Raw genomic sequence first — 21429 nt, 5'->3', positions numbered from 1 at the left:
ACGGAAACACACACACCTCTGAACTAATTATGGGCCCTGACACCCCCCTACATCCCCAACATCCCTTTTCCATACACGAGACCACGGCAGACCGCATATCCCCGATACACACTGAGGTTACTAAAGCGGTCAGCCCTTCATCCCGCTGAAACCACTCAAGGTCCCTAAGCCCCTCACACACACCTGAGCCCGCTGCGGGGCCAACCACCCCCATAGCACCTGAGACCGCTGTGGCTCTAACACCCCTGAGGCACCCTGAGCCCGACACAAACAGCCCCAGCAGCCCGGCAGCCCCACGCCGCCCGGGCAGTGCCCTCACTCCGCCATCCCGCCGCTCCCCTCCCTCAGGCGGCTCAGCCGAGCGCCGATGGCGCGGGCGGTGCGCTCCGTGAGGCGGCGCCGCTCAGCGGCCCGGCCCGAGCTGCCAGGCGGAGCAGCCGAGCGCCGAGCGGGGCCGGGCAGGAAGCGGCGGTGACGGGCACGGCCCGGCGGACACGCTCCGTCCCCCTCTCCTTCTCCTCCTCCTCCTCCTTCTCCTCCTCTTCGTCGTCCCTCCCTGCCCGGGCCCCGCGGACGTGGCCCGCTGCCGCCGGCCGGCACCAGGTGAGGCACGGGCAGAGGGAGCGGCGCCGCTGACAGGCGGGTCCCAGCGGGGCGCGGAGGGCAGGGGGCAGCGCCGGGGCTGGCAGCGCGTTCGGGGCTGCCAAAGGCACTTTGTGGGTGCTGCGGCAGCGCGGGGCGCTCGGTGCGGGCTGTCCCGGGGTGTCTTATGGCGGGGACAGCGAGTGTGGGGTGTGGGGTCTGGGAGAGCCCGGCCGGGGCAGCTGCCCCGCACCTCGTGCTGGGCAAACAGCCGCTCCTTCCTGCCCGGCTCCCTTCGCTCCCTCGCTCCGTGCCTCTCTCCGAGTGCCGGGAGCTGTCGCCGGCAGCACTGTGGAAGTGCGGGCTCCAGCAGAGCAGCCCCGAGCGGACGGGAACGCCCCGGTGGGAGCGAGAGGAGAGGAGAGGAGGAAGAGGAGGGAGAGCGGCCGATGCCCGCACCTGGAGCCGGGCACGGCGCTGCTCCGTCGGGATTAGCCCGCGATCCGGGAGCTGGAATGTGACCTGCGGAATTCAGGGGAAGAGGGAGCTGCGCTTCTGTCAGCTTTGAGCGGAGTTGGAAGCAATGACGTAGGTCTGTGCGAGCAGATGTCTCTGTCCTTTTAATGACACGGAGAAATGATTCGCTGTAGGTGCTGGATGCCATCGAGCAGCACTCGTACTTGCGTGGGAAGGAGAAGGAAGGAGAACACGAGGCAAGTACTAAGCCTTCAGAATGTTGTTTTATGAATACATCTCCTCGTGTTTCCTCACCTTGTTCCCCAGGAACACGAGTGGAATGAATTCCCTAATCCTACAGCTATGGCAGCTCTAAACTTCAGTAGCCACTGAGTAGCCCTGGTAGCATCGTGGTCACTTCCTGAGCCTGGGCAGGACTGGGCAGCTCGGTGCTGGGTTTGCTCTTCTCCCCAGGGTGGGACACACTGGAGGTGTGTGGAGTGCTGGGCTCACACACAGTCCAGCAGCAGATCTGTGTTTGTTTAAAAGCAGCAAAGCAGGCGGTGCTGATTCCGGCCCTGGTAGTGCTGGAAGGGTTTGGAATCCCTCTGCCCATCTTTGTGCGTAGTGATCCATGTAAGGAGCTGGAGGCAGGGTTCTGGATCCATGTGGATCACAGGGTGATTTAAAGTTGCTGGGCACAGCAGTGCTGGCTGTGGTTTATGGTGCTTATGTTGTTTAAGTGGGCTCCAGTCTGTTCCCCAAGGTCTGCTGGCATATTTTAGCAATTGTTTAGAATGCTGCAGTGCTGGGAGTGATGCAGCTTGTTTTACCAGTGGTCATTGGTGCATCCTGTACCAGATTTATGAGAGGACACATGTTGGGGTTTCTGTGTTGATAGTGGATTGTTCGTGGAGAGAGATAATACACCATGCTTCTCCTCTCTAAGAGGTTAAAATTGTGCTATTTCTGGTAGGTAGCTATTTTTGTGTTCTCAGGGGCTAATATAACAATATAGGACATGTTTTAAATGTAAACACCTGTCTGTAATCTCTCTTTTAACACTGAGCTTCATACAAATATCTGATGATTCTTTCATGCACCCACAGTGAGGCTGCAAACTGTTCCTATCTACGTAAATGTCTCATTTATCAAATCCAGATTTCTTATTTGCTGTCCAACTCATCATATAACTTCCTCTGGCATCTGATTTGAGGAAACCTTGAGCTGGGTTGTTTCCATCTACCCTTCTCTGTACAAGGCCTTTCAGATTGCAAACTAATTCTTGTTTTGTGTGTATTACTTACAGTGATTCTCTCTAAGTACTTCCCTTTTACAGTGTTGCATCATTATCAGTTAAAAAGGATCTTAGCAAAGCTTTTAAAGATGAGATATTTCTACTTGTGTGTATTTTAAAGGTGGCTCTTGGATCAACAGCATTTTACTGTCAGATTTCTTTTCCATAATGTGTTGATGGATGGGGAAAACTTTCAGCAGAAATGAGCTCTGTTCCTTGTGAGTAAAGGAAAAACCCTGTTTATGAGAAGCAGGGCTGGAGTTTGCTGAACTGCTGGGAAGCAGAGCAGGAGCAGGGACAGGGCAGTGATCAATGAGTTTGGACTAGGAACACAGACTTGTTGTTTTCTCCTCTTACAGGTTTTTGTTCCAGGTTTTTCTGCAGCCTCGTGAGGTGCTGCAACATCCAGGTTTATGAGAAATGCCAGGGAAGGAGGTGTTTGTAGAGCACTTTAAATTTTATTTATTTGTTGCTTTTACACAAAAAAGGTGTCTAAGATTAATGTTTCTAAGTAAGAAATGCATCTTTTGTTTTAAGACAGAGTTCAGAGTCTTCTAACAAAACCCCTCTACAGTTCAGTCACAGCATTTACAGCAAACTGAGTTTGAATAAAAGTGCAGTTTTGACATCAAAGGTATTCACAAAGTAGACTTCTATAAAATTCTATTTCAGCACGTGCTCAGCTTTATTAATAGACATGCTTTCACACATCAGGGAAAAATTTCAAAAGTGAACCCAAAAGAGTATTTTGTTTTATGCTTATTACTTTCAAACTACTTCCTCATTTGAAGGCCATTGATTAAAGCAGAAGGATCTGATCGCCCTTGGCTGTGTAATAAACATGATGCAATTGCCTGGTGCCTGCTTGGTCATCAGTTCTTCCAGGGGCAGCTCAGTGAGTTTCCCTGACAGTCTTTTTATCACTCCCTGAAGTCATTCTGGCAGCTTTGTTTTCATTTTCTGAGTGAAGTGTGTTTTAGAAAGTATTGATTTGGTAAATTTAGGGTTCCCTCTGGGTAAAAAGAAGGAAATCTCTCCTGTGATTTTTACGTGGGCAGCACAGGTTGTGGCTTTGTGATCTTGGAGTGGGCATCATTTAAAAGTCATCACAGGCATTGTGTGCCAGGAACTCTCATTTGTGAGAGCCTCAGCTCCTCCCTAACGAGGAGGAAAGTTGAAATAGAAATTAAAGTAAATTAATTGGGTGTTCTCATCCATCTCCTGAGCTACTGAAAAATATTGGATATCTGAGTTATTAATGGCACTGTGGCACTTCTTAATTTTTATAAAGCCCCATTTGCAGCATTAAAGAGCAGTGTTCCTAACATGAAGTGTTGCCTTCATTCTGTAAAACTAAACCATGGGAATTAACTTCTGGCATCCTGTGGGAAATATGAAAAAAAAATATTTTTAAAGATTCGTAGGTTTTGCTCTATGATTTGAGAAAACTGGAGTACTGCTGGTATTAATTTTAAAATTATTTTTATATTTATTTAAATGAATTAAATACTGAAATTATGTTGGCTAATAACTTTGTCCTTATTCAGGATGGCAACATATTGGATTCGAGCAGGTTGGAAGATTTCTTGTTTATATACTCACATTTGTGTCACAAATCATTAGTTTAATTTGTAAGGGCAGGGAAATTTCAAATTTAATATAGGGAGCTTACAAAACAAGTTTGTCTGAGTTGCTAATGAACTAGGCACTTATGCCCTTGGACAGGTAATAGCTTGATGTTGATGTAATTACTTTTTTCCCCCACCCTGAATATTAGGTCAAACTGGACTCTGGTTGGTTTAGAATTTAATGAAAGCAGTCATTCTGTGGGAGTGTGTGGTCACTCATGGTCCCTTCTTGGCTACTCAGGGCTTTCAAATAGGGGCATTCTCCCAGTTTGGCCTCCATCTGCACCTCTTCCTGCTGTCATTGTTAATTATGATGCTGGGTTACCTGAGAGCCCAAGAAATTCCTCAGAAGAAGGGCAGATGATGGTGTTCCATGAGTTTGATCTGGGATCAGCAGGTTTTGTGCTGCAGGTGACATCCTTGGGAAGAGAGAAAAAGCTGTTTGTAGTTCCCTAAGAAATTGTCACTGTGAGAGTGGAGATGTTGATCCAAAATCCTGGATTGACCATACACTTCCAGCTGCATTCCCAGGAGTCTAAAACACACATGTGGATTTGGTTTGGGTTTACATTTCTACAAACTACTCCCCAGAGTCACTGTGGTGCAGAGCCTGGCACTGGAGGAATGAATCTTGGACTCAGTGTATTTATTTCCACACATACCAAGCAGTTTAGGATGAAAGGTGTTGAGACTACCAGATACCATCAACATTTTGTGAGCAGGACGTCATTATTAGATTGGAGCTGATGAATGTGTGCTAAATGTTGTGATGAGTGTTTTTAGAGATGCAGACTGTGCTCACTTCCTACATTAAACATCATTTTCTCCTAATTTTTATATATGAGCTGTGATTCTGTTGCACAGAATCTGGCATAACACTGAGCAGATTTATTTAGGGTTGCCCTTGAACGTTGTGAGTGTTTAAGCCAGATTTACAGGAACACAGTCAGTGATGATTCATGTTGAGATGATGTTTTTCTCCCTTGTAATGGAACATATGGGACTACGTAGCATATGGTACCACTGAAAATTGTTAAACGTGGAGCACTGATTTATTACACAGCAGAAAGGGTTGGGGTTTTCAGTCTAACACTGAGCAGAAAGCTTGTAAACAGCTCTGGCTGTTGGTTTGTATTGGGTGCACTACTCTGTTGTGTGGTAATTTCAAAGGATTCCTTTAAATGGCAACAGAATGCTTCCAAAAGTTGTGTGTCTGCCCATTTACTATGGAACAGTCTTGCTCTGTGGGATGACAGCTTAAAAAACCTAGGGAAAAAAAAAAAATCTTTTCTCAGATGGGAAGCAGAGGCGTTGAAATGTGTAAATAGTTTTTTTTTTTCAGTCTTATTATGCAAAACACCTTCTTTCTGTGTTTTGTTTGGGGTTTTTTGTGTCTTTGTGTGACTTCTGGAGGTTTAGTTTTTTTTAACCAAGGCAGGGAGAGAAAACACACACCTTGGTCCTTGCAGTGCACAAGGGAAAGTGGACTAAAGTGCAGCTGCAAAGAACATAAATTCCAGTCACCTATTTCCTTGTGCTCTCCTGTGTTTCTTCACAATTAATCTCTGGATGATTATAATCTCTCCAGAGCAGGCATTGCTTCTGCTCTGGCCCTGTAGGGTCTTGCTGCAGGGTAACTGAAGCTCCAGGTGCTGTGGTCATACAGGTAATTAATGGCTGATCATAAATCATCATTGATTAAGCTTTTTCAGAAATGATTTAAGCAAGAAACTTCATTTAAACCTTAGAGTGGTGCTTGTGTTGGTCATTTTTGCTAATGACTCGATTTGTTTGTACATCTTAAAGTACTGATTAAAACAGACTGCATGGTAAATTTTCTTTTGTTAGGCCAAAAATACACAATTAAGAAAGAATATATATTGTAAATTTTTGGGATAAAAATCAGATGAGCCCTTTTTTCCTCCTTACTTGGTTAGTGGCAATCTGCCTCTCAGTTCAGGGTTTCTTGTGTGTCTCTGCTTATTCTGACGGTTCAGGTGAAGTTTGAGTATGCTGTGTCCTTTAGAATGACAACAGATATTTGACATCATTAAAAACTGCTGTTATTTAATAAAAGGAAGTCATATCTACCCTTGAGGGAATTAACTAATGACCTCTTGTTAACCATCGCCTTCAGGATCTTAGATCCTCCCTTTGCTTGCCTCATCCTTAGTCATAGATTTGGAAGAGGAAAACAGGCTTTTTTCCCTCCCTCCCTCCCAACTCTTGAGCAGTTTCTCAACTGGAGATGAACTGATGGTTGACCTAAACCCTGTGAGGAAACTGAAGCAGGCACCACACTCCCTTTCCCCTTGTGGAATATCCTGGTGTGTTAAAACTCACTCACAGCATCTCAATTATCTCTAATTCCCAGCCCTAGCCTGCGCATTAAATATTTTTTTAAAAGCATTAGCCCAAATGAATTTTAATTTCCAGCATTTCTAATCTCAACACTGGCAGTAGTGTCAATTTTAACTCTTCAAACGAGGGGAAAAACATTTCTTATCTGGAAAGTATGTGAGTGGCAGAGCAGATAAGATAATTGAGCCCTAAATGTGAGCTGGGATGGAAACAGGCTCTGTTGAGAGTCAGATCTCATCCTCTGTGCCACAGCCCATGCATAATAGTCCAGGGAGTTTGGTCTTCCTGGGCAGGACACAGAGAATTTTCTCTCTGCTGCTTTTTCATTAAGAGACACGAGCCTTTAGTTCCAGAGTGAGATGTTCATGTTCTCAGAGTCAGGAGTTTTTCTGTCATTTGGGAAGCAGGCAGCCAAAAATAGGATTTTATAGCTCTCCTGCCTGTAACAACAGTTAGCTGCTAAAGTGAGGAATAGAAATAAAAAAAACCTTCCAACTTGTTGTTCCACTTAGGCAGCTTTTTCTCAAAATTTCTTGTGTGCTTTTTATCTGTGGTGTGGAGGATGCCCACAGAAGATAACAAATTTTCCATTTCCAGCTCTTCCTTGGACTGAGAGCTCCTGCTGTGGCTTGGAGGTTTGGAGGTTGTGTGTTCAGCACTTGGGCATGGCCCACATGGGTGGGAGGGAGCAAGTACAGGTACCTAAAACCAGAATAAATGAGTAACTACAGGAATTACTTTTTTGCTACACAAAGTATTATTTTTCTTTTATTTGGTTTAACTCTGCTTTTGTAGTTTTCCACTTGGTGTCGTAGGGTTGCCTTACTAGAAAGTTCATTACTTCAAGTGAAGTTAGACTCTTACAGAATTAAACATAAGAGGATTTTTGTTGCAAAAATCAGTATTTGGCTTAGTTTTTTGATGCAGGAATTGCAGCCCAGGAGTTAGATGTTCTTCAGGTATTGAAGCTGTAGTTCAGAAAAAGATCTGCTTCTTTGTAGTGCAATATGGATATGCCATAAATCAAAATGTATCTCACTCAGGCATTTGAGACCTGCAGAAATTACAGGTAAATGAGTGATAATGCACTCTGAGCAGTTTGAATGATTAACTTGCTCCAGATTTTAGGTGTGTTGGGCACCTTTTCTACATTACAAGGTCTCAGTTTTTGTATTACAGGAAAATTTCTGCCAGTCTGACTTGGTGCCTGAAAGCAAGAGAAAGCTGCTGACTCAGGCTTGTTGTTAATTTGCTTTTTCCTGCCTACCTGAGTATTTTAGAGCAACGTTGTTTATATTTTTAGAGCAGTCTTACATTTTTGGATATGCTGAGCACAAACCAAAGGTGGTCAGATGAGACTGTGGTCTGATCTGATGGACAGTTTGTGCTGGATCCAGGCTCTGGAGACATTCAGGGAGGCAGAGGGATGGGATCCCAGTCCCAGTCCTGTGCAAGCTGGTGCTTGGAGCCCCAGGCTACCAGTGCAGCTCTGCTGGTGTTTAAGGTCAACTCCTTGCAAATATTTTAGCAAGGCTTATATTCAAATGCTATTTATAAGACCAGACTAATTTCTTTCCTCCTAATGATGGCCTTTTGGCTGATGACAGGGCTGGAATCTGGATGATCTGGATTCTGTATGCCACTCGTCAGCTGTGTATCCACAGGGAAGTTGTTTGCCAGCTTTCTGCCTCACTTTTTATCTGTACTTAAATAAAAAAAAAAACAACAAAGGGTGACTAATACCTGCCTCACAGGCTGAGAGAGCACAGTTAGGAGCCTCATGCTGTAAGATCTTTGGAAAACACTGCAGGAATGTTCAAGGGGCTTATTATGGTTAAGGTCCTGCAATGAGAGAACTGGTTAAGCCTGGCTTATTGTTAGACCATTCATTAAGGAGCCTTAATAGCTGAAGCTCTGATAGTGGCTGTTCCCTGGCTTCACCTGCAATTACCCCTGGCAGATGCAGGCTGCTGCAGTTCCAGGGGTCTGGAGCAGAACTGGAGCAGATGCAGGGATGTCAGGGATGTTGGAGCATGCCTGGAGCGCTTCGCTGCGATTTCACGGCTGGGTTTGCATGCAGGTCATGCTGTAGCCCCAGTGAATTTTGGCAGTTCAGCATCGTGATGATGACTTATTCTGCCACTAGTGAGCCCTTAGCACCCTCCTGCCAAAAGAAATGCTGTGTAATCAGCTGAGTTTTTCCTGTGTGCCCTCCTAGCTCGGAATTTGCCCTGCTTTTGCTTTGTAAATCCAACAAAAAAAAAAAAAAAAAACCTTTAAAAATGTATTAGGCAACAGAAGTTTTAGTATTACAGAGTGTAAACCAACTGTTAAAAACCTCTTAGATCTGGTGATCTTCAAGCTAAGGTCTTTTGATAATCTGTGCTACTTTTGTGTGAATGCTCATGTTGTGGCTTTTAAAATTAATTTGATAGTATATTTAGAAAGTATCTATCAGAATTTTTTCCTTTCTGGTCACCATTATAGTAACATAACTATGAAAAGAAAGGCAAAATTCCCATTTTTGAGAAAGCTAGATACCAGTGTTTATTTCCCAAACCAAGTAACCTTGTTAGTCATTAGCAATCGTGTCTTATTAAACTTTAATAACTTAAAATTTGCACTCACTTGAATATCGTGATGCAGCCTTGACAGCTGGAGGTCCAAATCCAGACAGTTTTATCTTTGCAGTTTCATCTCTTCATTATTATATACAAAAGTTGTTTTCTGTGTCTTGGCAGATTGGAAATGTATTGACTGAAAGAAGAATAGAAGCTTGGGTTCCTACTGAAACACAGGGCTGGAGGAGATGGGGATCACAGTCAGGGGTTGGGAGCAGGAAATGAATTTGTTGTGAATTTAAAATCATGAGTCTGCAAATTAATATTAATTTTGAGTTGATTTTAGTGCTAAATCAAAGCTAGCTGTTGTTCCACCTCTCCTTTCTCCCAGTGAGCTGGGTTGTCACAAACCTTTGTGCTACCAGAGGGTGTTTCACATTAACAAACTGGTCCAGCTGTGAAATAACCAGGGACAGCAAAACCAGAGATTTAGAGATAGGAACAGAGGATGAGGATGGACAGTACAAACTTCTCCTGCTAATTTACAGTGTGAGTATTTTTCTAAAAAAATATATAAAATAAACCAACCAAAACCTCTCCCATGCCACTGTTGGATTTCAGTTAGTGAGTAAATGAATGAGTTTCACTTTCTGTTTCTTGGGCATGGCAGCATTTGGGTTCACCTGGGGAAGACTCAAATTGTTGTTAGCACTCCCTCCTTTCACTGGGTTTTATTTATTTGAAGTGCTTTTTTTAGGAATCCAAATTTTGATGCTTTGTATTACTTGCACTGCTTTTTTAAAAGGTTTTTGTGATTCAGATTTAACCGAGGAGTGGCTTTTCTGAAAGACTGGCACACTTTGCTGTATGTTCATTGTTCAGTGTTTTATTATCTACATGGGCAAGTATCCTTGTCTTAAAAAGTGGAGAAAAATCCTGAGCAGAACGTTTAGTTGAGGCACTGACAATATTGACTAGATGATGGTACAGGTACTCCCAAACATGAAGTTGTATTTCATATTTCAGATATACAATGGCTTTTTAAAATATTAGGCCATGGCCCCATAAGACAGGAGTCATGTGAAGGTGAAAAGTTATTTGTATTCTTAAATCCAAGAGTGAGAATTACTTGCAACATATATCCAAGATCCTAAAGTTAGAAAAGGAAGCACAGATTTATGTTCATTGTCTACAAACAAACTGTTTCATTAACACAAATGAGGTGAGTTTTTTTATTTATTCTTCAGGAAGATCATTATTTTGGGTAAAGAGTGCAGCACAAGAGAAGCCTTTCTGAGCACTGGTGAGCCCACCTGGCTTCCAGAGGCATCCAGGGAATTTGTGGTGGGTGTTTAAAGAATAAAACATCTCAGTTTAAGGAGCATTTGGCTCCTGGTGGCAGGGCCTCCCCATCCAGAGAGTGTTTGCAGCTGCTGTCAGTGAGGCTGTGGGTAAGGCTTGAGGGTGTGGAGAGAGGAAGTCAGAAACTTTCATATTTATGATCTCTGTCTGTGAACAAAGGAGATGCTTAATTGGTGTCATCATCCATAGATGAGGAGCTGTTGCAAAGCAGAGCTGGGAGGCTGAGGGGCAGGATGAAAGCCCCTGTGTGTGCTGTGTGCTCTGTGTTCCAGCAGCCTGGAACTGCCAGGGCTGGGATGGTGGAGGTGAGGAGCTCCCACTCACCCTGGCAGCAGGAACTTCCGAGTGCTGATGTGGCAGAGCCACAAGGGTTTGCTGCTGGGGATGTGGGGCAGAATCTGCCTCCCCAGCTGAGCAGGGAGGGAAGAAACCTCACAAAGCTTCAGTCTTAATGGCTGAAGGAATATCTGTGCTGGTTTTTGAAAAGCAGGGCATTGAGGCAGAAGAGCAGAAGCTGGTGGGGAGAGGTGGCCAGGGAGCTGTGTGTGTGTGCAGTGGGGAAGGTTTTGGTTCCTGTTTGGGGATGTCCACACCCTGCCAGGCTGCTGTGCCCAGCAGGTATTGTTCCCTCTGGAGCAGGATGATGCCAGCTCCATGACCTGGAGCCTTCTCCTGGGCTGGCAGGGGGTTTGTTGGTCTTTTTTGGTGTCAGGGCACCAGTAGAACAGAAATTATTATTTTAAAAATTCTGTTTCCGTAAACTGTCACATGATCTATTCTGTTTTCTCAGGGGAAAACATGTAGGCAGTGTACAGGGGTTTTCTTGTTCAGGAATTTGTGTGCTGCTTTTTTTTTTTTTTTTTTTTTTTAGGTCAGGGGAAAACACTTTGCCTTTTTATTGGGAGCTTGCAAAGGTTTTGGAGGATCTTTGCACTTTTGTAGGTTACTCTGATGTCTTGGACCACCTTTTACTGGGACATCTGCACAACTGAGTTTTAGTTTTACATTATTCTACATTGCCTTTTTTTTTTTTTCTCCTCCCCCACTATTGCTATCATCCAAAAAGTAAAGATCAAATACCCATAAAATATCCTTAAGAGGTTGCACGTTGAGGGGTTTGATCCCTGTATTAGCATAGCACTGAGATAAATGAATGTGCTGATGTTTTACAATGAGATTGGAAAAAAGAGTCAATGAGACAACTGGGTGGAGGAAGCAAACCTCAAATGAAAATTGCTTTTCTGTTTTACAACAAGTCAAAATATTTTGGAATTAAAAACAAAACTGAAGCTGAGTAAATTGATTTTTCTTTTTTAACCTCTTGTACTTAGAGCTTATTTTATGTAATTACTGGGGCATGACTTTAAGTTCTGGGCAGGACTTGTGGCTTGTTAGCATCGGGTTGAGCCTCTGATGTTGCAATGAAGAAGGAAGTGAGTGTGTGTCAGCTTGGGGAGGGGGACTGCAAAGCACTTCTGCCTGCATTAAGGTGGGATTTGCAGCTGGCTGGGTATTTTTAGCTTCAGAATACCTAATTTTGAGTGTGAATTTTGTTTTTTTCGTGTTAATTAGAGTGTTTGGTAAATTAAGCTTTCAGTTACTGTTTTAAAGAGGTGGGTTTTTTTTCTACCAAAAAACACTAAACACGTGAGTTCTTCTCCCCAATTTTATTCATTAAAGATTTTAAATTTTTTTTAAAACCTCCAAAGCTGCAGGACTGGGTGTGATGCATTTCCCAAGTGTGTCTGTCTGCTGTTGGATTTTGCAGCTGTGCATCCATAAGGATAAGGGTAGAGGCATAGTGGGGGCTGTAGGGAGAAGTGAGACTTTATAAATCATCTCTGTTTCTCCAGCTTAATTAAAGAAAAAAAAAAAAAAAGGGTAAATAATGGATCTGATTTTGTTCCCTTGTTAAAATGTGCAGCAGTAAGGACTTTTTCCTGGGTTGGAGGAAGAGGCAGAAGACAGCCTCAGTTTCCATCAGTGTTTTCCAGTCATTTGCTGTAACAGTGATTCACTTCTGTTCAGTTGCTCATCCTGGCCTGAGGTGAGACATATAGAATGTTTCTATTTTAAGCTCTTCAGCATAATGGATGAATAAACTCACCCTTCTTATGCTGGTTTTTGCCACAGTGGGCGAGCTTTCCTTCCTGGGATCTCTGTTTTGCTGCACTGGCCTAAAATACTTGCCCTCTGAAAGCTCTTGGTGGAAGAAAATGTTCTGACCGTTTTGCTTCAGGGTTGCTGATCTTAAACTGCAGTGTTAAAAATAATAAGTTTTTTGAAGGCACACAGTGATGTTTTCCTGGCTCCCTGTCTCTTTCCCCCCATATTGATGTGATTAAATGCCACCAAAACTCAGCAATCCTTAGGTCAAGTGCATGGCCATGTGCATTTGCTGCAGCATTAGTGGTGGTTATTCCAGCTTTCTCAAGGAAAATTAAGGATGTTTTCATAAATTGAGCTCTTCTGCTTGGTACAGTAAATACCTCACAAGCAGTTTATGTACCAGGGCATACAGTTTTGAGATTATTTTTGTACAGCTTTAAACTGTCTCATGCTGACTCAGTTTGGCTGTAAAAGGCTGTAGTCTTGTGATCTAGAGCAAGTGTTTTTTCTGCTGGGAGAACAGGTGTATCAGTTTTTCTGTAACATTTTTTATGTTGATCTTGAAGGATCTGCTTTCCCCAAATACCATTTAACTCACTGAGCTGTGGGATCAGTCTGTCTTTGCCAGCACTGATGGTGGCCCTTTCACATTTTCTGTTTAAGAAGCTGCAATAAAGTGTAGAGTGTCTGAAATCAGATAGACCTGATGGAAATGCTTTCAATTATGGGTTCAATAAATCCACGCTGGAAGGAAGGACAGGGCAAAAAGGCATTTCCAGGCTGATTGTGGCAGAAGTACCTTTAACCTGAACTCCCTGGAGCTTTCCCAGGATCCTTCTAGTAATCTGGGCATATTCCACTGTTTTCAGAAGGAGCTTTAAAATTTTATCATCCTAAATTAGATGCCAAATGATGCATTTACTGAATTGAATCAAGAAACCTCTGATGGTTCAAATGGAAATCTTGAGCACGTGTGTAAAGCTGCCAAATTTATCTGCTGAGATGTGGAATTCAGAGCAGGTAGTTAAAGAGCTCTGCTGCCTGTGTTGGGACTGACTTAACCCAGATCCCAAACCATACCAGAACACAAATCAGATTTTGCTGTGAAATTTGTTTGAAAAGCTTTTACTGGCTTGTATTTAATTTTAATGATGATGTATTTTAACTGGCTGTCAAAAACATGCTTCAAATGAATACAATGTACTTCTCTTTATGCTCTGGTCATCTTGTTCCTTGTCCTTAAAGTGCTTGGGCTCTGTGTGTCCCTGGTTGGAAGATAGTGCAGCCTTCAGAAGGACACATTTTCTGTGCAGCCTTTGAAATCTCTCAGGTTTGTTGAGTGTTTGCCTTGGGTTACCCTTTGAGATTTACAGGGTGGTTTGTGTTTGTTTTGACTGTTACTTTATCTCACTTTCTCAGCAAGTCCAGTCTCTTCTGGCCATGAGTGATAGCAGGGGAGGATGAGGAAGTTCTGGGAGCCTGTGTTTGGAATGCTGCACTTCAGGGTGCTCACTTGGATTCTTTTCCTTAGCCTTTGTGTTGATTCTATGATTGAAAGAGCTGTAAAGGTACTGTGATGATGGAAATTAATTAAATGGTTAAATGTCTTAATCATTCAATGTGAAATGTCCTTTCTGCTTGTACTTCCCTTGGTGTTCTTGTGTATTGGCTAATTTTTGGTGACAAAACACTCCTTGTCCTGCCCTTGCACAGCAAAGGGACTTCCTCAGCTCCTTTATTAATTTTTAAGCTTGATATTGACTTTCACTTCCAGGTTTGGAAGCTGTTTTGCCCTGCAGACACAGAAGTCAGTGGTCATATTTACAGTGGAGGGGTTGGTTCCTATCCCCATGGCAGGCTGGGGGTTGTTTGCCTGTGTGTTATTCTGCACATGCTGTGGGAATTGTGTTTTCCTGAGTAGCACACAACAGTAATGGACATGAAATGGGTTTTAAAACGTGATATAAAAATGGCAGTGCTCACATTCAGCTCTTTCCCAGAGCTATGAATGATGCAGTGCTGAGAGCTGGTGGTCTGTACATTGAAGGATTTGTGTAGATATATTTCTGGGATGGGTTGCTGGTTTTTTAAGAAACATTTTGAAGCTATAATGTTCTGTGTGTGTATAGTGGGGTAGCTGAATTCTCTGTGGAAAAGAGCATTTTAAATCTACTTACTCATCCAGTGCCAGCACAGGTAAAATCTTTAGGTCTTCCTTTATCCAGGCTGTGTGAGTGCTGAAGTGTAATGTAGGATTCCTGTGAGTGTAATTCAGGCTGTGCAATGCTGTGCTGAGAGCTGAGCTCCTTCTGCATCCCATCAGGGCCCCTCAGGGATGCTGTGCTTCCTGGGCACTGGCAGCAAAGCTGAAATTGGGGCAGCCAGGTCACTGCATGGATTCTGCAGATGTTCCTGAGGTGGAGCCTCTGGCCATGACTGACCTCGTGAGCCCAGCAGCCCCTATTGCTTGCAGGCACTGCTGGATCTTAAACCTTGGTTTGGAAAATCAGTTCTTGCAGTTCTTGGGAGCAGCAGTGCTGTGCTTGTCTCCATCAAACAGTTAAGCTTCTTAGAAGGCAGAGTTTTAATCTTTATGGAGAAGGAAATGGCAGTGTTGCAAGCACACCTTATATAATGCACATAATTAATGCCATTACCCACACTTCTCACACTGGCACCAACTCCTGGGCATGCAGCTTCCCCAGAAAGGTGACACATGACAAATGTGTTATGGCCATTTTGCTGAGCAGGTTTCCTGCCCATGAGCTGCTCTTCAGACTCCCTGAGACCTCTGACAAATCTGGTTTGGTTTGTGTTTCAGTAGTGCTTCCTGTAGCATAACTTCAAATGCATAAGGGCAGATGGAGGCCATTGTATGCACAGGCCTGTCTGTGCTCCTTCCTGTTGCCTCAGGGGATTTGGATTTGTGTTTTTGGGAAAGCAGGAGGGCCCTGGGAATTGAGGAGACTTGTGAACATATAAGTTTTGGTTATAATATTCAGATTTTATGTCTTCATCTCCTCTTTGTAGCGCTGATTGCAGAAGCAAGACACTATATTAGTATGATTATGTTGACATCTGTGGATTCTGCTTTGGTATTGAATGAGTGCTACTGTTGAAGGCCACGTGATATCTGAAAAGGAAGAAATTCTGATAAAATTGGTACTCTCCTTCAAAACTAAAACCAGCTATGAATTCCTGCAGCCTGCTCTGTGCCTTAATTTATTGCTGCCAGCTGTAGTGATCTGATACTTTAGAACAAACCCTTAATTTAGTGTAAATACTTGCAAAGAGTTCCAGCTTTCCTTTACATCAGGTGTTTCTTGAAAAGCCCCTGACCAGAAATCTTCTAGAGAAAATTCAATGTCTTGGGGAAAACAAAAATCATTTTAGGTGACATTTGATGCTGGCAAGGGGGTTCTGTGAGTGCTGGTAGTTCTCTTTGTCCTTGTTGACATACTACTGCTAATTTATTATAATAATATGGCAGACTATTCAAATGGGGTGCCACATTTAGCTAAACTAGGTGGAAATATATATTCAAGTTCATGCTTGGAGAAATTCATTGTCAGTATAAATGTTGCAGATAATTCACCAGAATTTTTGTCTTAAGAGAGCTGAAGACTGGTCTGGGGTTGCAGAGGGAGCCTGCATGAGTCTGGGGACTCATTCTCAGTAAAACAGAACTCTCACTTCTGCATTTATCCCTTTATTGGCATAGCAAATAGTTTTTTGTCCTCAAACCCAGGGCTTGTGACCCTCTTTGCAGTCCCTTCCTTGGTGACAATTAGTGACTCTTGTTCTGTGTCCATGGTCTTGTGTAAGCAGATATCCTTCCTGTTGCTGCTTTGTGGTGGATTTGTTTTAGGCTCTCTCCATTGATGAATGAGGATGTGACTTTCAGGTATTCAAAAGTGAGGTGGAATTTCTCTTTTGTCCTACTGGATTTTTATCAAGAGTCCTGGTAATTCAAGAAGGCCATGGTGTACTCTCTGAAGGTAAGGCTGCTGCTGTTTGGTAATTCTAGGAGCCCCAGGCCTTATCTGGAAGGGTTATTAGTTGGCTGCTTGCACACAAATGTCTGAGCTCTTGTCAGATTAGAAGTCAAACCCAAAAATGTGTCTTTAGCTTGAAATATATGACCAGTGCTCCAAAACTGTGTGAATCTTCATCACAGTCCTACATCCACTTGCTTTCTTTGCAGCTGTTTTGATCATGGGCTAAAAATATTGAAATTGATCAACACAGTATAAAATAACTTCTAAGTTTGGTTTGGACCTTGAATTTTTTTTTTTTTTTGTCTAGCAAGACTCAGTACCTGCTAAGTAAGAACTAGTTCTGTGCTGTCAGTGAGGCTGTGTTCCTTCCTTAGAGGCCATCTGGTAATGTGACCTGACTCTTAAAATCCAAATTACTCTGGCTTACCTCAAACCTCAGGTAAGAGTAAATTTTGCACATCACAGTGCCTCTGTTACAGTGGTACCTTGTTGGAAGTGAGAGGTGGACATGACCAGGATGCTTTTAGGGTCAGGGTTTACTCCAGAGGCCAGTCTAGAGGCAGCAGCTGCTGTGGATGTGTCCTTGGAGAGGCTCTTGTGGGGCTGTCACACATCTGAGTGAGGGGACAGCGACAGATCCAGCTGTTGGCAGAGTGAACACCAAGCATCTCTGATTTGGAACATCTGGGGATGCAGTGTGGCTGTTGAAAATGAGGCATTTCTAGTCTGGTGTTTTGGAGTGAAGTCAGAAGGTGAGAGAGTTTGGTCCTCTGTAGTTTTGTCTAAAACAGAAGGTGCAGGGGGAGATTTGGGATTATTTAAAGTTTGGGGAGGGACAGATGTGGTAAGAGATTATAGAGTTAGTGATGCAGCACTTGAAAATGGAGGCAAGTGCTGAGGGGTGTTGCTTTTTTAAATATTTACTTCCCTTCTTCAAAATATCCTCAAATTCCTGCAATTTATTTAAATTAGTTTCTCTTCCAGTCTCTTCTGACCTTTAACGTTTCTTGGCAAAATTTACATTGCATTCAAATTAAACTGGGGAATATTTTCCCCAAACAATCTTTCTAATTGTAATCTCTTATTTGAAATCTGCAGTGAGTATGTTAAATATAATGTAGGTTTATTGATAGAAGTTATTTCTTCTCATTTGTGTGGGTGTTATATACAGTCACATCACTGTTTCAATCACTGGCTGCCTGACTGGTTCCTAGAAAATACAGGGGAATTTCTTACCATGACTCATCTTGGAAGTAGCAGATGTTACACGCTCTCAAGCTGTGTATGGTAGCTCTGGAGTCTCAATAAATTTAATTGAGTGTTGGGGACACAAAAATATATTGGATTACTGTAATGATTACACACTGCTACTATTTATCCCTTTTTAGTGAGGCTGCTTAAGCAAAATATTTATAAAGGTGATGGTGCTTTCTTCCCTTTCTGTCCTGTGGCACTGCTGTGGAAACATGTTTCTGCTTTGAAATTTCAGTTTTACCCTGCTGTCACTGGGGTGTGACTCTATTTTTAGTAGTTTATAATTCTGAGAAACCTTCCCCATATTTTTTTCTTTTCCTTTTTTTTGATTTTTATGCTCTTGAAGGTGACCCCTGAGCCACATGTCACTCACAAGCAGTTCCAGTCCTTGAGCAGCAGCAGATTGTGTTGCTGGCAGTGGGTCTGTGCTCCTGGGGAGTTCCTGGGTACCTGCTGATCCCAGATACAGGAATGAGCCTGGGAGTGCTGTGCCATGGCCAGCAGGACCACGGGGGCCTGTGCAGGTTTGCATTCAGTGGGGTCACACTGGATGTGCAGCAGCACAAGGAGGATGGGATTAACCATCCCAGAGCTGTGCCCTGTAGTTATAATGGCATGTCAGACTATTCAAATGGGGTGCCACATTTAGCTAAACTAGGTGGAAATACATATGTAAGTTCATGCTTGGAGAAATTCATTGTCAGTATAAATATTGCAGATGAGTGAGTGGTGTCACAATTCACCAAAATTTTTGTCTTGAGAGCTAAAGAGTGGTCCATGTCCAGCATGCTGGAATTGAGGAGACAGGGAGGTGCTGGGGGTGCCTGGTGTGGAGCACAGCTCCCTTCTGCCGTGGAGGGTGGAGGAGGAGAGGGCAGAGGTGGTTTGAAGGGATATGGAAGGGAGTGGCTCTCCTGCAAGCTGAGCGTGCCAGATGAGATACCCAGCTCTGGCTTGGGGAGTCTTGGATCACTTCTCATTTCAGCATTAACCAAATAAACCCAACCTGCTGCTTCAGCAGCTGATGTGCTTCTTTCTTCCTGTGTGGAAGTCTGGGTTCCCACGCGGGGATGGATCTTGCCTGGAGGCAGCCCCAGAGTGTCAGTGGAGTGCTGTCATGTCCAGACCCACTTCAAATTCAAGAGATCCTCTTGGCTTGCCCTTTTCCATAGCTAAGTGAGGGCTGGCTTGCTGAGAGTAAAAGGTAAAGCTTTGGGAAGCAGTGGAATGGCAGGCTGTTGGTGTACTCTGTGGGGTGCCCTTACCCACCTCCTTTGTGTAGAAGCTGTAAGACCATCTCATGGTTGGGGAATATTCCCTGAATTCACTCCTTTGGATGCCCAGGATGTTTGGTATTTATCTTCCCGATCTGGTCTTGTGACTGTGTTTGGGTGTGGGGCTTGTCAAGTTGGAAGATGCCCTATGCTGGTGTTGGGGGCTAATCTGGAAGTGGACAGAAAAACACTGACTGAGTTACTCAGCCCTGGATTTTGGGTGGCACTTCCTCTGTTCAGAAAAACAAAATGGGAAATGTGTGCCTTATCTTCTGGGGCACACAGTGAAATATCTGAGGAAGGATGGAATGACATTGTTACCTGAAGTTTTCCTGGGAGAAAAGCCAGTCCTCAGGTGCTTTTCCTACTCCTGATCATGCTGAGCAGTGGAATTGCAGAAATTGCAGAAATTTGCTTTTGCTGTAGTGGCACTGGAGCGAGCAGCAGCTCTCAGAGGCAAACTGCAGCCCTGCATTGGGCCAAGGAGCCAGTTCTGCAAAGCCAGGCTCAGCTGGTGGTTCCCAGCCCCAGCCTGGGGTAGGTGGGACAGGGAGGGGGAAAGAGGAAGCCTGGAGCTGAACCTTGCTGTGCTGCACTTCCCTAGAGAGTGAGATGAGAGAGGCAGTTCCTCTGCTGAGCTTCATCTATGATTCATGGACAGTTTAAGCACAGTATAGGCTTGCTCTGTAACCTTGTTGTGCTCCTCATATTCTCTTTTTGCTTCCCACCAAAGACACGTGCAGCTGAGTTTTTCCAACAGCATCATCCCAAATGGTTGAAAGCTTCCATGCAAGATAAATTCTGTGGTTATTTCTGATATTATTTTTTTCCCAAAGTCACATAGTATTTAAATTTGGCTGGGTTAGAAGTATTCAGTTCAGGTGTGTGTTGTTTGTTATCAAATATTTGGTGTTTTCCCCCACAGTTACACTTTTGAAAGTGTTGATTCTTTTCAGCATTATAAAGAAGAATCATGAAAATATATAGTTATTTAATACAAAAAGCTTTAGCAGAAGAGTTCAGTGCAGCTTCCCCTGAAGGCTTTCTTTTCTTGGAGGTAACAACTTTAAAATTATATATGTAAAACTCATGGTGGCTCTTCTAAGACCATTCTTGTTGTCAGATTTAGTTATACATTTGTATTGGGGATTTATTAGTTAGGAAGACTGACAAAGGAATTTTTTCCCCCATTCTTCCTGTCTGGAATATGCTTTTCCAGGAGCCTGGAAGCTCCTGTACAGTAATGACCCTGATCCAGGTGACTTTCTAAAGTCCCCTGAGCTCCTTGAGCATTTTGGGCTGACATGACCATAAAGTAAAAGACTGAACTATCATGAATTTATCAGTTAATACTAGAATTTTTCATTTCTTTGATTAGTGGCAATATGCCTTAGTCTGCAGAAAAACATATTTCGTTCATAGAGTTTCTCAGCTGTACTTAAAATTAACCAGAACCAAATAATGAGCTCTGCAATTGAGAAGCTGTCCCCAACTAAAAATGTTCCTCCCTTAGACCATGGGATTGGATTCTTTCATAGTTTTACTACAAATATATCCCCTTAGGTTCATTGTACCTTGGATGCTGAATCCATAAAATAGGGCTGTTAATATGTACACGAGGCACCAAGTAGTGCTGGAGACTTTCAAAAACTGCTAATTCCTTGATTTATTCATAAAGCAGGGAGCATAACTCTTGAAAATTTGATCAGATGCCAGTTCCTTCAGTAGCCTCTCGATCCAGAAACCTTTTTATAGCTGTGCTAACATCTCTGAGGACTGTTAGGCTTAATTAATGTTTAAGACTCTTGTACAGAACATGTCATGAAAAGAGAAGCTCTTCTGAGGGAGCCTGGGGAGGCAGGAGGGAATTTGGCTTTGGGGAATGGGAAGGCAAAGGATGTACCAGCATTTGAGTTAAGGAAATTTGTGTCTATTCTCTCACTGAAAAATACCCTTTTTGTGTTTTTTAGAGAGTTACTGTTATTTGGGGTGTTGAATTGACAGGTGTTTATTCAGAATCATTCACATGGATTTTTTTGTAGCTATTTTGGGTTATAACAACACAGAATGGTCTTATTTAAAGTATATATCTGTCAAAAAAAAGGCTCTTTGCTGTTGTATGAGGATGGCTGAGCCTGATAAAATGGTTCTGAAAATATTCACTAGCAGGCAAAACACTTTAATTTCTCCCATCTGCAAAACAAAATAATATTTATATTCTCTGAAGGGTCAAGTGAGGGGACCATTTCTCTGGGAAACTGAACATCTTTTTCTTGTACATAAACTTGTTATGGATCCAAAAATGAGTATTTTCTCATGAGCACTCATCTCCCTGCAGAAATACCTTCAGAACTATGCAGAATATCATCAAGCAGCAGAAACCCTTTATCCTGTGGGCATGTCTGGTGCTTCTGGGGCTGCAGTGGGCTTGGGTGATATTCTTTATCAGGAGAAAATTGGCTTCATCTATTGACATCTTGCTAAACAAAGGTATCAAGCCTCATTTCCCTGCTCTTTTTGCTCAACACACACTTCCCCAAAATCTAA

At 43.2% G+C, this 21429-nt stretch overlaps 1 protein-coding gene across 9 annotated transcripts in view; it reads left to right on the top strand.

Moving 5' to 3' along the window:
• Window positions 1–418: 418 nt before the first annotated feature.
• Window positions 419–21429, top strand: part of TAOK3 (TAO kinase 3) — a 75775-nt gene continuing 54764 nt past the window's right edge. For 2 of the 9 annotated variants that reach the window (XM_056504159.1, XM_056504152.1), the window contains exons 1-2: window positions 456–603; window positions 1233–1295. The gene's annotated coding sequence lies outside the window, so the exon portion shown is untranslated. Of the gene's footprint in view, window positions 604–1232; window positions 1296–21429 lie in introns of all 9 variants that reach the window. The other 7 variants (XM_056504155.1, XM_056504154.1, XM_056504161.1 and 4 more) reach the window with 7 other exon arrangements.

Source organism: Oenanthe melanoleuca, chromosome 15 (genome assembly GCF_029582105.1).
Source record: "Oenanthe melanoleuca isolate GR-GAL-2019-014 chromosome 15, OMel1.0, whole genome shotgun sequence".
In the NCBI taxonomy this organism is placed as follows: Eukaryota; Metazoa; Chordata; class Aves; order Passeriformes; family Muscicapidae; genus Oenanthe; species Oenanthe melanoleuca.
Note: the sequence above shows the minus strand (reverse complement) of the source record. Positions and strands in the feature narration are given on the sequence as shown.